Here is an 18,589-nt window from a genome sequence, read left to right as displayed (position 1 = left end):
GAGCTTAGGATCTAGTTGAGTGAGACCAACTTTACACAAAATCACCAAAAGATAAATAAGAAAATTTATGCATGATGATAAATGGCCTGAAGTAGAGTAAAACAAACTAATATGATTGGGAATTGCTGGGCATTTTGTGGAAGACTTTGCCTTACTCAATGGATCATGATCTTCCCAATATAACATTCTGATCCTGTGTTGCTCAGAGAATGAAAGTGATCAAATATAAGTTTTGGAAAAATAAATAGTGGTAAAGCAGAGGATTATTAGGCAACAGTATTGATTAGGAAAAAAGAAATGATCAGCCAAAATGAAGCTTTGGAAGGTGAATGAACAGAAGCAATCGTTGTGAAAGAAAAAGTGACATGTTCTATGGATAAATTGATTTAATAAAAGAATATGGAGGCGGGTGGAGGCAACAATGATGATGATGTGATGATATTGATGCTAATAACAATAATGACATGTCTTGAGCATTTACTCAGTACATGCCCAAGGTTGCACAGGTGTCCTTGATGGAAAGTTAATTTTAATCACTTTGAGAATGTTTGCAGGGCATGGGACTCTCATCACAAAGTATCCAATATGATTTTGGGTGATAGTTAAGATAATTTTAAATTGTACTGGAAAGGGCATTAAAGAATATAACTATGACATAAAAAAAAGCTGTTCCCATTTTAAATCTCTTTCAGTCCTTCTAATTATGTCAAGAAGAAATTCTCAATTTGAGCTATTTGAGCTATTTTGACTTAACACCTCTCTAACATTTGCTAATCTCCTTTTTTTAAACAAAGAGTGAGCAGGCCTTATGTTCAGAGCCTTCAGCAGCCAGCAATATCTAGCTGAAATTTAAAAGTTTATTTTCATTGAATTTATTTTTACAGTTACCCTCTATTTATGGTCAATGATACTAGTGTACCCACTTACGGTAGTGATATATCCTCAACTTTTATAATACATTTATTTAAGTAAAAGAGTAAGTGGATTTAAAGGAAACATTAAAGATATAACTTGGTAGTTAATTTGAATATGTAGCAAAAATGTAGAAGGTGACAGAAGACTACAGTTTGACAATATTATGGTAAGTTACAAAAACCACCTGGAATTGAGCAAAAACTCAGAGGTTTTGAATCACACTTACTGAAAAGACTGTGTGATCACTTAGGGATCCCAGGAAACTGTGTCTCTGGATGAGTTAGGAGGTCATAGACTATGATAGATTTTGCTTTATACATGTTAAATTGTAAATGCCAGATGCAAGTAAAATCTCCTCAAGAAGTCTGGCATCCAGTGGTACATTCAAGACGGACATTTGAACCTAGATCTGAACTAAGCATACAGGTCTGTATTCATTTTCTATTGCTAGATAACAAATTACTGCACACTTAGCAGCTAGAATCTACACAAATTTATTACCTCACAGTTCTGAATGTCAGGAGTCCAGGTGGACTTATCTGCTGGGGTTTTTAGAGGGCCAAAATCAAAGGGGGTTATTTTTTGGAGGCTCCAGGGAAGAATCTGCTTCCAGCATCCTTCATATTGTTGGCAGAATACAATTTCTTAAAGTTCTAGGACTGAAGTTTTCATTTTCCTCTCTCACATTGAATTCTCCTCACATTTTAAATTTCTCAGACTTCTTTACTGCTACCACCCAGAGAAAACTCTCTGCTTTTAATGGGTTCAAGTGACTAGACCAGTCCCATCCAGATAATCTCCCTATTTTAAGATCAACTCATTAGTAACCTTAATTACATCCACAAAGTCTCTTTTGCTATGTAACCTAACATAATCATGGATGTAACATGAGGACAGTGGGTAGAGATAAGGGGAACCATCTTATAGTTCTGCTTACCACAGCAGTCATCTGTATAAAAATGTATTCATGTAATTATTTATTCATTCAGCAAACATTTACTGAGTATCTATTACATTACCAAGCAGTTTGGTAATCATTTGTGTATTGAACCATGGGATAATGTCTCTCATACCTTTGATGTGGAACATTCAAGCAAATGTTCTTGACAAGGGAATAGGATTGGGACACTGAGAGTGTCTGCTCTATTATGTACTCCTTGTACCACTCCAATGCACATGTGTCTCCATTAAGTTTATTCCTTCCTGGCATTGCTTCTTCAAGTTAGTGGCCAGTAATCATTCCTTTTAAAAGAATAAAAATAAAGTTTTTAACAACTATATCATACTGCTGCAGTTGATTTTGAAGCCAGAATCAACATTCGTAATTTTCCTCCTCCATCAGCTATTTCAGATTCCCATTGCCCACCACCTTTGCTGATTTAGGCTTATTGCCCTATGGGATCTGGGGGCCTGATTACCAGACCCTTTTCAGGTCATGGTTGAGACAACTACCTGTTCAAAGTTGCCAGCAGGCATGGAAGCACCAAAAAAACCAGTGAATCTGCTCATTGAAACAGGAGTTCCAGAAATACTCCTTCTTGCTTCCATTATGTAGCAAAAACTATATCTTCATGTTCATCACGGTCAGTAACTCATGGCAATATAGTAAATCCTCTTTTTGTGCTGGTCTACTGGTATGGGAAACTGAAAATGGCCAGCCAGTAGACTTAGCTTTAATAACACTGAACTGTGTTCCCTGCTAGAACTGATATCCACACCTAGGAGCCAAGATTTTCAGTTCAGCCCAACCTAAATTTGAAGAGATAGGAAGCACAAATTCCCAAAGTGGGTCCTTGGGAAGAAGAATGAGAAAGTTAACTCCAACTTTCACTTTCTTTTGATTCACATTATTTTTAAAGTTGAACAGTATCTCAAGCCTATAGGATAACATATTTAAGCTCCCCTTTAACAATTTCAACATTCAAATACACCAAATAATGAGATATATGGTAGGATCAGGAGATCCCATCAACCCATGCCCATGCCTTGCAGTTTCACCAGAAGGTGAATGCCTGGATCTGAGGCTGTGTTAGTTGGCATTCCATATCAGTAAGTCAGGCTGAGTGTGGTGGCTCACATCTATAATCCCAGCACTTTGAGAAGATGAGGTAGGAGGATTGCTTGAGCCCAGGAGTTCAAGACCAGCCTGGGCAACATAGGGAGAACCCATCTCTACAAAAAAAAAAAAAAAAAGATTTAAAAAATTAGCTTGGCATGGTGGCACACACCTGTAGTCCCAGCTACTTAGGAGGCTGAGGTGGGAGGATCACATGAGCTCAGGAGTTGGAGGCTGCAGTGAGCCATGATTGCACCACTGCACTCCTGCCTGGGTGACAGAGACATACCTTGTTTCAAACCACCTCCCACTCACCAAAATTAAAACAAAAACAAACAAAAAAAAAACAGTAAGTCAGACATACTCACTCTGTGGGCGTTCAGATAGTCATGTTGTCAGTGATACTGCCAAGCCAAACCTGTACCATAAATATGTGTCAGCCCCAGCAAGAACATATTTCTGCCTTCTCTTGGATGGAAAGGGTTGTAAGTGAGCTAAATAATGGCCCCCAAAGATATCAGGTCTGAATCCCTGTGAACTATAAATGTTATATTATAAAAAGGGTCTTTGTAGGTGTGATTAAGTATATTGAGATGGGGAGACAATCTTGACTTATTCGGGTGGTGCCCTAAATGCAATCACACCTGATAAGAGAGAGACAGAGGGACATTTGACACAGAAAGAAGAAGAGAAGGCAATGTGTTTGGAGTGATGTGGCCACAAACCAAGAAATGCTGGAAGCCACTAGAAGCTGTAAGAGGCAAGGAAAGAATTCTCCTCTAGAACCTCTGGAGGGAGCACAGCCCTGTTGACACCTTGGATTTGGCTCAATGATACTGATGTCAGATATCTGGCCTCCAAAACTGTGAGAGAATAAATATTTGTTGTTTTAATTCACCAAATGTGACTGGTTATTTGTTAAAGCAGTCATAGGAAACTAATAGAGGGGTGTAATGTAATCTACTTGCCACTAAGTGGCTGGTTATGCCCCTTCAAGTAAGGTACCTGTGTCAGTCCATTTTCACCCTGCTATAAACAACTGCCTGAGACTGAGTAATTTATAAAGAAAGAGGTTTAATTGACTCATAGTTCCACATGACTGGGGAGGCCTCAGGTAACTTACAATCATGCCAGAAGGAGAAGCAAGGCACATCTTTTGTGATGGCAGAAGAAAGAGGGCATGCAGGGGAAACTGACACTTTTGAAACCATCAGATCTCATGAGAACTCACTCATTATCATGAAAACAGTATGGGGAAAAGCACCCCCATGATCCAGTCACCTCCCACCAGGTCCTTTCTTTGACACATGGGGATTAAGGGGATTGCAATTCAAGATGAGATTTGGGTGGGGACACAGAACCAAACCGTATCATTCTGCCCCTGGCCCCTCCCAAAGCTCACATTCTTTTTACATTTCAAAACCAATTATGCCTGCCCAACAATCCCCCAAAGTCTTAACTCATTCCAGCATTAACCCAAAAGTCCAAGTCCGAAGTCTCATCTGAAACAAGGCAAGTCCCTTCCACCTGGGAGCCTATAAATTCAAAAGCAAGTTCGTTACTTCCAATATAAAATGGGGGAACAGGCATTGGATAAATGGTCTCGTTCCAAATGGGATAAATTGGAAAAACAAAGGGGCTATAGGCCCCATGCAAATCTGAAACCTAGCAGGGCAGTTATTAAAGCTCTGAAATAATCTCATTTGACTCCATGTCTCACATCCAGGACATGCTGATGCAAGAGTGGGCTCCCACGGCCTTGGGCAGCCCCTTCACAGGCTGGTGTTGAGTGCCTGTGACTTTTCCAGGCACACATTGCAAGCTATCAGTGGATCTACAGTTCTGGGGTCTGGAGGATGGTGGCCCTCTTCTCACAGCTCCACTAGGTACTGCCCCAGTGGGGACTCTGTGTGGGGGCTCCAACCCCACATTTCCCTTCCACGCTGCCCTAACAGAGGTTCTCCATGAGGGCTTCACCCCGCCTGGACATCCAGGCATTTTCATACATCCTCTGGAATCTAGGCAGAGGTTCCCAAACCTCAAGGTTTTTTTTAATACAGGGTCTCACTCTGTCACTCAGACTGGAGTGCAGTGGCCCAGTCTTGGCTCACTGCAACCTCCACCTCCCAGGCTCAAGGGATTCTCCTGCCTCTGCCTCCCAAGTAGCTGGGATTACAGGCACACACCACTACCATCCAGCTACTTTTTGTATTTTTAGTAGAGACGGGGTTTCACCACGTTGGCAAGGCTGGTCTCGAACTCCTGACCTCAAATGATCCACCCGCCTTGGCCTCCCAAAGTGCTGAGATTATAGATGTGAGCCACCATGCCCAGCCCAAACCTCCGTTATTGACTTCTGTGTACCCCCAGGCCAAATACTACCTGGAAGCTGCCAAGACTTGGGGCTTGCACCCTCTAAAGCAATGGCCCAAGCTGTACTTTGTCCCCTTTTAGCCACAGCTGGAACTGGAGCAGCTAGGATGCAGGGCACCAAGTCCTGAGGCTGAACACAGCAGCTGAGCCCTGGGCCCAACCCAGGAAACCATTTTCAACTCCTAGGTATCCAGGCCTGTGATGGGAGGGGCTGCTGCCAAGATCTCTGACATGCCCTGGAGACATTTTTCCCATTGTCTTGGCTATTAACATTCAGCTCCTGGTTACTTATGCAAATTTCTACAGTAGACTTGAATTTCTCCCCAGAAAATGGGGGTTTCTTTTCTATCGCAACATCAGGCTGTAAATTTTCCAAACTTTTATGCTCTGTCACCTCTTGGATGCTTTGCTGCTTAGAAATTTCTTCTGCTAGATACACTAAATCATCTCTTTCAAGTTCAAAGCTTCATGGATTTCTAGGGCAGAGGCAAAATGCTGATAGTCTCTTTACTGAACCATAGCAAGAGTGATCTTTGCACCAGTTGCCAATGAGTTCTTCATCTCCATCTGAGACCATCTTATTCTGGACTTCATTGTCCATATCACTATCAGCATTTTGGTCAAAACCATTCAACAAGTCTCTAGGATGTTTCCCACATCTTCCTGCCTACTTCTGAGCCCTCCAAACTGTTCTGACCTCTGCCCATTACCCAGTTCCAAAGTTGCTTCCACATTTTCAGGTTATCTTTATAGCAGTGCCCCACTCCCAGCACCAATTTACTGTACCAGTCCATTTTCACACTGTTACAAAGAACTGCCCAAGACTGGCTCATTTATAAAGAAAAGAGGTTTAATTGGCTCACAGTTCCACATGACTGGGGAAGCCTCAGGAAACTTACAATCGTGGCAGAAGGCAAAGGGGAATCAAGGGATGTCTTACACGGTGGCATGTGAGAGAGAGAGAAGGAGGAAGTGCCAGACACTTATCAAACAACCAGATCTCATGAGAACACACTATCACAAGAATACCATAAGGGAAAGCATGCCCATGATTCAGTCACCTCCTAGCAGGTCTCTCCCTTGACATGTGGGGATTATGGGGATTACAATTCAAGATGAGATTTGGGTGGGGATACCAAAGGATATCAGTGCCACATTAAGAGCTCATCATCGTTCTCTGCTTCTGTCAAGTTAGATGTCCAGAAATGGCAGTAGCTAAATCAACTCAGATGAGAGAGGTTCATGTTCCTGCACCCACAAATAGTCTTCAACCCTGACACCATTTTTGTAGCATTCATGGAGCCATTGCTCCGTTGTAAAACCACCAGTGATCAGAGGATAGAGGCTGGCTGATGTCCTCTGGACAGTCATCCTGTTCACCTAATACTTTACTGTCTTTTCTGTGGTAGATAATATCTGGTAGGTATTGACATGCTAACCAAATAATCATACAGTTTGTGTATGTCCACTCTCATAGACACATCTACCTGCCTTTTCACCTGACCTCTTTGACTATTCTTTCCATCTCATTCCTTCTAGAAGCCTTGGCCAACCAGTCAAGCCATTTACCATTGCCAAGAAATCCATATAGTCTTAGCTGAGATTTCGTGTCCCTCCATACAAGTTGATGAGCATGTGTACTCCTCAAAGCTCTGCCCACTGGAACAATTTACCCTTACCACTGTCATTTAAGGCCACTCCTATGTGGAACTTTGATGTAGCAGCAGTCCATTTTAGCCTGCACTAACATATTGAGCTATACCGTGTACAAGGACTGATTTTTTCTTCTTCATCAGGTCATCATTGGGAATACCCATGAGGCCATAGTTTTAAAGGGGGAAATGTCAGCAACAGAGGTAGGTGACCTGGGGATTCAGACTACTTGTTTATGTAACTTATGGATACCTTAGTGAGAAACATCCTGAACTAGAGAATTCTGTTTTACATAATGAGTCTACTTAAACAGGCCCACTTCCCTAAGCCTTTTCATGACACTTTCAATCTGCCAAGTTGTTTTCAGTAGCATTACATTGCTTTCTAGAACCTATTGTTTCCAAGTTTCAAAGAACCATCTGACCTGAACTTTAAGATTGGCTCTAGTGTTCCTGCCAGGATGTTAAATTTGATTCAGGAGAGTGCCTCAGTAAAATCTCCTCTATCCAGCCTTAAGTTCAGTGACCTTTATCCCAGTCCAGCACCGACAAGATCCTTTCCCAGGCATGTTTTCCCATTTCCTAAAGGAACATATTTGACTGATTTGTCAGGAACAGAACTCTCCTGCCTGGATTATGCTGAGATTTATCACTAGTTATTGGTAGAAGCAAAGAGTGGAAAAGAGAGCAGATCTGTGGGTTCATGTTTTTCAGATTCTTCCATTCAAGTGTCCCATTCCCATATCTTAGGGTCCTACACTTTATCAGGGCTTACCTTTAGGACTACTTTTACAACCAAATCTTGGTAGTCATTCTCAGCATATTCTGCTCTATGATATCAGAACCTCCTTACAAGCTGCCAAGTAGCCTTCTGACTTCAACACCATGCCTTGAGCTGATAGTAGGCTGACCTCAGTCTGCAGACTTTTTCTTTAGGATTTCAATCACCGTTAAAAAACAGCCAGCAAGGGCTGGGCACAGTGGCTCAAGCCTGTAATCCCAGCACTTTGGGAGGCCGAGGCGGGCAGATCACGAGGTCAGGGGTTCGAGACCAGCCTGGCCAATGTGGTGAAACCCCGTCTCTACTAAAAATATAAAAATTGGCTGGGCGTGGTGGTGGGTGCCTGTAATCCCAGCTACTCGGGAAGCTGAAGCAGGAGAATCATTTGAACCCAGGAGGCGGAGGTTACAGTGAGCCGAGATCGTGCCACTGCACTCCAGCCTGGGTGACAGAGCGAGACTCCATCTCACAACAACAACAACAAAAAACCTGCCAGCCAAATATACAACCCTTATAATTCCCTTTGCTCTTATTTCTGTAGTGTGCTAGAGCTATTGTGCCTATATCCCATCCCAGTTCACCACATATAAAAGAGTTAGTAATTGTGATGCTAGAACATGCCCAGGCTTGTCAACAATACCCTGCTCACCACCATCAATGGATCTTTGTTACCATTTATCTAGGAAGTGATCTAATGTGAGCATCCCATCCTATGGTTCTGCTTCCTAGGACCACTTTTGATACCAACTATCTTAACTTGGGATTTTCAAGAAGCAGATGCTGAGACAAAAGTTTGAGAGAAAGTTATTTATTTGGAAGATGATTTCCAGGAAACACCAACAGAATGAGAAAGGAAAAGGGGGAGGAAGAAAGCCAATGAAAGGAGCGTAAGCATGCAGATAGCCACTGTGGTAATGTTGCTCAATCCTGGAAAGGATCACTAGAAGAGAGTATTAAACAGATTTGTGCAATCCCTTAAGAGCTGAGGAAGCTGGAGTATCTGTCTTCCAACTCCTATCCATCATTGGGTGAAGATTTCTAGAGACCCAGCACTCCTAACCAGCCCCTTGCATGTATGAGCTGAGATCATGCCTCAGGCTGAGAGCCACAGGTGCTTGCAAGAAGACATTGTTGGAATATACTGGAAAGCTAAAGGAGTAAGATAGGCTCTAATTGGGACATTCAAAATGCTGTGAGAAAATAGATTCATTCTGCTGGGAGGAATTCCAACAAGGGTTCAGAAATGGAGCCATTCACCCTGGTAGCTGATATCATGAAGTAGATGCAATTTCCAAGGTGGGAGGGGGATGTGATGTGCAGGAAGGGCTAAGCCTACTGAGAGAGGAATGTCTACGTTTTAGGAGTGGCTTGAGAAAGTGTTAACAAATGTTGAGTTCAATGTTAGTAAAGCTCAGTATTAGGAATGGCAGTCATTTTTCAGACCTCCAATGTCTCTGAACTCATAACCATTGGAAAACTTTAATTGGGAAGGAAAAACTTAAAAGTCCCCCATTGAATTTGTTCATTAAGTGAAATTATAAAACAAAGGAGATGGCAAAAGGAAATACTAAACAATTTCTCTTCTACCATGCACAACTTTTTTCTCTTTATAAGGATTCACAAAACAGCAAACCATTCAGAGGTTTTGAACACAATTATAAATTTTATTTTGTTCTGACTTTTGTAACTTAAATAACTAAGTGATTTTCAGTTCAGTAGTTATATATCTTTCTGCAAAAACATGCGCACAAGTTTTATTCCCATGCTGCCACCCTCTTTGCCACTTGCAGAGTGAATTATTAGAACAAAGTTATAAACCTCTAGATATTCAATATCTATAGTAGAAAATACTGACATGACCATAAAAAAAAATGCTTTCTTTTTTGTCTTGCTTTGCTCTCTTCTTCAACCTTTGCTCATTCCCTTTTCCCTTGGCCCTCTAAATATACAAGCCAGCAGCATTTGCTTTGCTTTGCTTTTTCACTCTTGCTTACTGCCTTTTTAAAAAGAGGTGGCTTGGATTAGAGATATGTGTTAACCCTGTAAGATTGTTGAGGGAAATATTGATATTTGCTGGAATTAACTGAATTTCTGTATGCTGATGTTTTGTACTATTTGTTTGTTCGTTCTGAAGAAGCATGTGAAGAAAGCCAGAGTCTCCATTTTTGAAATTAAGGACAAAGCAAGTTGATGGTTATAATAGTCATGATTAATTCTTTTAAATATCCCCCAAAATTGTTAACACTTTTTTTCTTTAATTCATTACTGTTAAAAATGTATTTGCTGTAATTGTAAAAAAAATTTACATCTTAGGATACCAGGCATCCATGAATTAACCAAAAGAAGTGGAAGTGGTAAATTTTTAACTAGGGACAAACCTACCAATGTCACCATTACTTTGTTTCAATTCATGTTACATCTAAAAATGGAAATATTTTTTACTACAATTTGCAATTAAAAAAAAAAAAGCTGGACAAGGTGGCTCACGCCTATAATCACAGCACTTTGGGAAGCTGAGGCGGGTGGATCACCTAAGGTCAGGAGTTCGAGACCAGCCTGACTAACATGGTGAAACCCCGTCTCAACTAAAAATACAAAAATTAGCCAGGCATAGTGGCAGGGGCCTGTAATCCCAACTGCTTAGGAAGTTGAGGCAGGATAATTGCTTGAACCCAGGAGGCGGAGGTTGCAGTGAGCCGAGATTGTGCCATTGCACTCCAGCCTGAGCAAGAGTGAGATTCAGTCTCAAAAAAAAAAAAAAAAAAAAAAATTTTACATAATATTCAAAATTTAATGTTGTGTCAATATTTTTATGAGTAAAAATGTTTTAAGGATTTTACCCTGGCATGAATGGCCACCTTTCCCACAGGAATAGTTGATAGAATTCCCATTATATACTTTCTAGGACTGTAACAGAAAAATCTCTAATAGAGGTGGGAGAAAGAAACTCATCAAAAATATTTGGAATATTTACTGGGTGTAGGATATTGTATGATACTCAAGTTGAGGTGAATTCCTGAACTTCCTTTAGGGGTAATAATATTTTCATTCCACAATTATAAATAAAGTAAAAGTGAAGATGATAATTATCACTAATAGTATCTAGAATTTATTAAATACTTACTATTAGCCTAGCAATGTACTAAGATCTTGACATAATTATCTTATTTTAACCTCATAACCCCCCTGACTTGAGGGTACTAATATGTTCATTTTATTAATGAGAAAATCAGTCCCAGAGATATAAAGAACTTCAAGTCAAAAAGGAAGTAAGTGACAAACAACTTGATATTTAAACTAAATCTGTAACTAATGTACATTATCTCTCTAAATATTCACTGGGAGCCAAGAAATATTGCTTTAATATTAAAGTGACATCAATGATGAAAATTGGATCTGTTTTTGAAAGCTGATTATAAATGGGGTAAAGGAGGAGAAAAGCACTGGATATTTGAAAATGGGAAGGAATTTGGGATTCACCAAAAATAAACGATCTGCAGAACAGAAGGTTACAGAAACAAAGACAATCTAAAGTCACCCAATTTCATAATTTTGCTAAAGGCTAACCCTGGAAGCAGGGACTATTAAAACTAAAAATATATATCAAGACTAAAAATAATCCTATTATTTGACAGAGTAATTCCAAATCAAATATATGGTTCTTTACACATAATTCAAAATTTCAACCCACAAAAAATAAAATAATGGCAACAAAGATGCTGATCTGTCATTATGTTAGCATTAAAAACTAAAACAAATACAAATATTTAAAATAATAAAATATCAACATTGCGAAAAGGATAAACTGCAGACAATCATGTCAATGGGATAGCCAGTAACTATTAAAATTATAGAAAAATTAAAATTAAAATTAAAATTAGAAAGATCATGCAGTGAAATGGTAAATATTTTTGAGGCTATTATAAAGGGAAAAATAGGACTCAAAATTTTATCTCCATTATGATCACTGCTATATAGAACAGATGATAGTATAATTGAAGGGAAAATTGTAGGAAATGAACTAAAGTGATTGAATGTGTTAAATGGTAGAACTACTAGTGTTTTTATAAGAAGAATATAAAAAAAGTATTATAAAATAAAGAGGGAGAAAAATAAATGCTCTCAGAGAGGAATGCACATGATTTCCACCTTATTGCGTTATCCTCTCTGAAGACCAAAAGGTAAATCCCACTTCTGTGGTGTGACAGGCACTGCTAATTACCTATCCATTCTCCCCCTTTAACTTACTAAAAGAACTTCCTTTTTTTGGGAGTTGGGGTGGGCAATGTGTTCGAGACTCTTGCTGATAGGAACAGCCTGGCCAGGAACAAGTTTTGTATGACATATGAAAAATGTCATAATTTATAAATAAAAAGCAGGATGCCCATTTACATTTGAATTTCAGAAAAACAGTGATTTTTTTTAAAGTTTTGTACAAGCATATTCAAGATATTTTATAAGACATAGTTATAACTAAAACAGTTTTTTGTTGTTTATCCAAAATTCAAATGTAACTTGGTATCTCGCATTTTATCTGGCAACCTTACATGTAAAGAAAACTTAAAGTTTCTGGATACAGGCTTTATTAACAATAGTGTAGTTGTATGTGTTTGGATTGTGTTTCAGTGCATGATGAGAAACCAGGATATAATGGTAATAAAGTAAGAGTTTATTTCTCTCATATAACAAGATGGAAAGTAAGCAATACAGAGAGTGTGCATTTGCTCAAGGAAATGAAAGAATGAGGTTCCTTCAAGCTTCTGGCTCCAACTCCATAGCACATGTTTTTGGTGTTAAGTAAGAGTGGCAATATGGTGGCTCTACTTCTAGGTATGGTTGTGTGAATTCTGGAGAAAAAAGACAGTAAAAGTGATGAGCAAAATGTGCCTGCCATTTCTACCTGTGCTTTTTCTGACTTTTATTATTATTGTTTTTAATCAGAAAAATTAGTTTTGGGAGAAGCTTTACGTAGTGACTTGAGGTTACACCTCATTGGCCTTCTATCACATTATTCCTTATCTCCCATCAGAAAACTATCTCATTCTGAGAACTCTCACACACTGTTGGTAGGAATGTATATCCATACACTCTTTATGGGAAAAAGCATGGAGTCTCCTCAAAAAATTATAAATAGAGTTGACATATAATCCAGGAATCCCACTTCTTGGTATATAACCCACAGAAAAGAAGTCAGTATACTGAGGAGATATTTGCACTCTCATGTTTATTGCAGCATTATTCACAATAGCCAAAGCATGGAATCAATCCTGTCCATCAACGGATGAATGGATCAAGAAAATCTTTTATATACACAGTGGAATATTATTCAGTCATAAAATAATAAAATACTGGCATTTGCAGCAACATAGATGTGCCTGGAGTACATTAGGTTAAGTGAAATAAGCCAAGCACAGAAAGACAAACATCTCATCTTCTCATTCATCTGTGGGAGCTACCGAGTTAGTCTCAAGGAGGTGGAGAGGGGAATGGCAGTTGCGGGGGCTGTAAAGGGTGTAGGGGGGGAAGAAGAGAGATTGTTTAATAGGTACAGAAATACAATCGGATAGAAGGAATAGGTTCTAGTGTCTGATAGCACATTAGGGGACTATAGCTATCAATGGTTTATTGTACATTTCAAAAATAGCTGGAAGATTTAGAATGTTCTCAACATAAAGAAATAATACATGTTTGAGGTGATAGATGTCCCAATTATCCTGATTTGATCATTATGCATTTAATGCACGTTTCAAAATATCACAGGAACCCTATAAGTAGGTACAATTATTATGGATCAATAAAAAAAGTTTTAAAAGAAAGAAAACACTCTCAACAACGACAATATCTACCTGTTATTGAAAACCCTACTAAAGACCTAGTCCCTCCTCCAAACATGTTTTGTATATGCCAGTCTGCCATAGCCCTTAAACATCGGAGTATGTAGGCATGTTCCTTACTGTTTAGTTCTAAATTATACTCTTGTTTGTATTGGCCCTTTTTCTTGGAATATTTGTGTTGTCTTGATAAGTGGACTGCATGGTCCTTGGGAGAGGGATCATGCTTTATTCATCATACGCCAAGCTCCCAATAAATAATGTTTGTTGGTGAGTTTACCACCAGTTGTCACTGAAGCTTAACAAAATTCCATAAGAAACTTCCAAGTATAAGCTTTTTAAAGCTGTAAAGAGAAAGTTTTAAGTGAAGCAGAATGCCTTTTATTTTACTTTATTTACTTATTTAATGCTTCATTGCATGTGCAATACATTTACATGGTTTAAAATTCCAAAGATATGAAAGATTATACAGTGTGAAATATCTCTTTCCCACATACATCCCTAGCCACCTAGCTTCTCTCCTCATGCAACGAACCTCATCAGTTTGTTGTATTCTCCAGAGAGAAATTTTGTATTTACAAGCCAATGTGCATATTTTAAAATTCATTTGAATATTAAACATTTACTGTGCACAAAACTTTTTGCCAGGCACTGTGGTAAATGCTTGACATTGAATCCTCCTAACAACTCAATGAGGTAGGTTTTTCTAATTATTACCATTTTGCAGATGAAGAAACTGAGGTACAGAGCCATATACCTTCACAAACCACAGCTGAGATTTGAAGCTGGGGAGTCTGACTAGATTCTATGCGCTTAACCACAAAAATATATTTCCTCTCCATGCTGAATCTTTTAGGAGACATATACAAGGTAAACGAAGTCTCAAAAGATTACATAGTACACATAGGGAAAGAATTACCTCCATCTATCTGGTGAGGATTAAATATATGCTTGTATAGTTCACGACTAAGGGAGTACAGTTGTGAAATCTAAAGATTTCAGACTTGGATCCTTTTTCTCAAGATAGAATTTGACCCTATGGCCATGTTATTACAGCTGAGCATGAATACTGTTTGTACCAGTATGGTGTCCTACAAAAAGAATAAACATGTATTCTTAATCAGAATTCTTGTCTTTTCACCTTTATTTCAGGCTCCTATGTTCTCCTCTGATCTTCATCCTCCTTGCCTTCCACCTTTCCCTGATTCATCTGTCTTCACTGCTCCTCTACTTTGTCTTTTACATTTGCCAATCAGCCCTATGACTTTGGTGCTGCCATGCTGCCCAACTTACTTTTCTGGGAAACTGTAGATTGCTTCCATGTAATAGTGAAAAAGGCTATCAGTTGGTACAGGTGTTTCATATATTAAAACCAAAATGGCCGGGTGTGGTGGCTCACTCCTGTAATCCCAGCACTTTGGGAGGCCGAAGTGGATGGATCACCTGAGGTCAGGGGTTCGAGACCAGCCTGGCCAACATGGTGAAACCCCATCTCTACTAAAAATACAAAATTAGCTGGGCATGGTGGTAGGCACCTGTAATCCCAGCTACTCCAGAGGCTGAGGCAGGAAAATCTCTTGAACCCAGGAAGCGGAGGTTTGCGGTGAGCTGAGGTCATGCCATTGCTCTCCAGCCTGGGCGACAAGAGTGAAAATCTGTCTCAGTAAAATAAAATAAAATAAAATAACATAAAACCAAAATAAGTGCACAACCAGGTTACAGAAACTTTTATTAAATTCAAAATAGTTATGAAGATGATTTTAAAAGTTTTAGAAAATTACAGAGCTTTGCAAATGCAGGGACAAAAAGATGTAATACCTTTTCTCATCCATCATAAGGGTCACGACCGACACTCCTACAAAGAAATATGGGTTAACAAGAGAAAAACATAAATTTATTTAATCAAAGTTTTAGTAACATGGGAGCCTTCAGAAATGAAAATCTAAAGACCCAGGGAAAACTGTTTTTAGGCTTAGGTTTGACGAAAAACGGCTAGCCTAATAGAAATGTGATTGGATAAAAGTGAATGCTCTCATGGTAATAGACTGATGGGTGAAACCTGGCGAGGCCTGTCTGTTCAGATTCTTTCTGGCCTCTCTATGGATCATTCCTTCCTTGTAGGTATGGGATAGGACCTCTCTGGGGTCTTATTACCTACTGTTAAATAAGGTGGGTCTACGAATTTCTTTATGGCCAGCTCCTACACAGAAAGGCAGGGGAAGATTAGAATAATATTTCTAGGTTTTGGCCAGGTGCAGTGGCTCAAGTCTGTAATCCCAGCACTTTGGGAGGCCGAGGCGGGCAGATCATGAGGTCAGCAGATGGAGACCAGCCTGCCTAACACGGTGAAACCCTGTCTGTACTAAAAATACAAAAAATTAGCCGGGCGTGGTGGCGGGCGCCTGTAGTCCCAGCTACTCGGGAGGCTGAGGTAGGAGAATGGCGTGAACCCAGGAGGTGGAGCTTGCAGTGAGCCGGGTTTACGCCACTGCACTCCTGCCTGGGTGACAGAGCGAGACTCCTTCTCAAAAAAGAAAAAGAAAAAAAGAATAGTATTTCTAGGTTTTATGGTTGGCTTTGATGAAGAGGGGTTCTAGTTTTTTGACCTGCCTTAATGAAGAGGAATTTTGGTTTTTATAAATTGCTTTAGAGGGAGAAGGGGGGGTTGGAGACAGACTTTGCTTCTGAGGCCGTTTCTGAGGCCATCTAATCTACTTCAAAGTACTCAGCATGCCAAACTGCCATACTTTGGAGTATCATTTTCTGAGTCTCAACACAAACTTATGCAAAAATAGAATAAATCGTAAAAACAAATTTCAATTTACTCAGTTAAACAATTGTCTCTGCTTGAAATTGTGTTAAAATGGGAGTTCCTGTTAATATTTTAGTGCTAATTTGTATAAAATAGTTGGAATTTAATACAGGTGATATTCATAAATAATACATGGTAATCAAGTGCTCCACAAAGTTATTGAGTTAAAAAATAGATTCTCTTACTGTTAAGACAGGTGGAAAAATGGCCGGGCGCAGTGGCTCACACCTGTAATCCCAGCACTTTGGGAGGCCGAGGCAAGTGGATCACGAGGTCAGGAGATCAAGACCATCCTGGCTAACACGGTGAAACCCCGTCTCTACTAAAAATAGAAAAAATAAACCGGGCGAGGTGGCGGGCGCCTGTAGTCCCAGCTACTCGGGAGGCTGAGGCAGGAGAATGGCGGAAACCCGGGAGGCGGAGCTTGCAGTGAGCCGAGATTGCGCCACTGCACTCCAGCCTGGGTGACAGAGCGAGACTCTGTCTCAAAACAAAACAAACAAAAAAAAAAACAAAAAGAAGGGTGGAAAAATGTTTAAACTATTAGCAATCCAGATATGTTATAGAGGTTTGTTGGTTTGTTTGTTTTTTATTAGTTGGAGGAGACTGGTGTTTTCATGCATTCTTGAAAGCAATTCACCTTGAGAAAATCTTTTTAAAACACAAGCTGTAGACTACCAGGCTGCATTCCTCAAGCCAGGGAGATATGCTTAGTCCCTAAATGCAGATTCTGGTGCAGTTGGACTGGAAGGGGACCTGAGATTCCGCTTATCTAACAACCTAATAGGGGATGCCAATCTTGCTGAACCCTTGGCCAGTATTTGAGCAGCAATGTTCTAGACACTACTTTTGGTGCAAGGACTTCTTTACCTGGCTTAGTTACCTGAGGACTGAATGATAAATAACAAAGGTGAGGAGGACTGGTTAGCACCCAAAAGGGAAGGATCAGACATATATATCTCTTCATAACTGGCTAGAGAAAAAAGGAGAGCCACAGTCATTTACATGGTCTGAAAATACTTTTATAGGTGAGGAAGAAGCCAGATTTTGAAAAGCAAGCCACAGAATCACCCTTGGAAGAGGGGTAGGTGAGGCGTGCTCTGGGATAGGAAAGGGAGTCCTGCTTATGAATTTAATGAAGTCAAAAATTCAAATAACTTTTTTTTAAATCCTAAAAGTCAGAGATCTGGAGTAAATTGGACTTTGTTTTACAGATTAAGTTGTTGTGGAATATATCAATATAAGCTATAATCAGTTTAGGTTAGGGGTGGAGAGCTAAATGTTTCCAAATAAGAAGTAAAAGAGAATTAGGAGTTGAAAATTTTTAGACAGTACGGAGAAAATGTTGTAAAGGAAGAAAGAACCAAAAGGTGTTGACAGAAGAATGTGAAACTGGAGAGAGAAGAGACAGGAAACATTTCCATTCATCAATTTCCTGTTTCTAGCAAGATGCTGAAGTGGTACTCCTGCTGGCTCCCCAGAGAGCTGCCCCAGGGAGAAGCCCTAGGAGGTAATTAGCCAAAAAAAAAAAAAAAAAAGAAAAGAAAAAAGAAAAAAAAAGTGTGAAAACTCCTTGTGATAATTGGAGGAGCAGATGCTTTTGAACCTGTAAGAGTTGGGGTGAGGGGAATTAGGGTTTGGTCTGGGGCAGGAAGCCACCAGACTTGTGGACAAAAAATGTGATGGCATGTATGGGGAGGCAGTGCTGTAGGAATACTATTCTTGATTCTTCTTTGCTCTTACCTGTGGCTTCTCCACATTTTTGGAAATTCAGAGCTTGAGTTTTCGGATTAAAAAAAAGTTATTAGCAGAAACTTTGAATTTTTAACTTCATCAAATTCATAGATACACAAAACTGGTAATTAATTAAAGCAGCAAAAACAAATTTTATTCAATAACTAATGTAGTAGGGGAGAGTTGAGCTCAATTCCAATATGTTCAGAGGTGATTTGGGCATTTTCGAGGAGGAATGAGGAAGCAGGAAGCCAGTGGTAGGTAGAGCAGAGTCAGAGAAGTGAAAAATTACAAAAAGTGGCTAAGATGGTGGGTCAATGAAAATGGATTAGGTTGCCAGTGCCTGCTAACTGGCATTTATCGAAGTTAGGCTTCCTAAAGACAGTGAGAGACTGGGACCCTATCCTTTCTAAAAAGTACATGATTACATTGTAA

The 18,589-nt window shown here is 39.6% G+C and overlaps 1 protein-coding gene across 1 annotated transcript in view; it reads left to right on the top strand.

Moving 5' to 3' along the window:
• LOC105490366 (interleukin 1 receptor accessory protein like 1) overlaps positions 1-18,589 on the top strand; it is a 1,633,350-nt gene that overhangs the window by 185,185 nt on the left and 1,429,576 nt on the right. The window lies entirely within an intron of this gene.

This window comes from Macaca nemestrina, chromosome X (genome assembly GCF_043159975.1).
Source record: "Macaca nemestrina isolate mMacNem1 chromosome X, mMacNem.hap1, whole genome shotgun sequence".
Taxonomy (NCBI): domain Eukaryota; kingdom Metazoa; phylum Chordata; class Mammalia; order Primates; family Cercopithecidae; genus Macaca; species Macaca nemestrina.
This window is presented reverse-complemented; position numbering and strand designations above follow the sequence as displayed.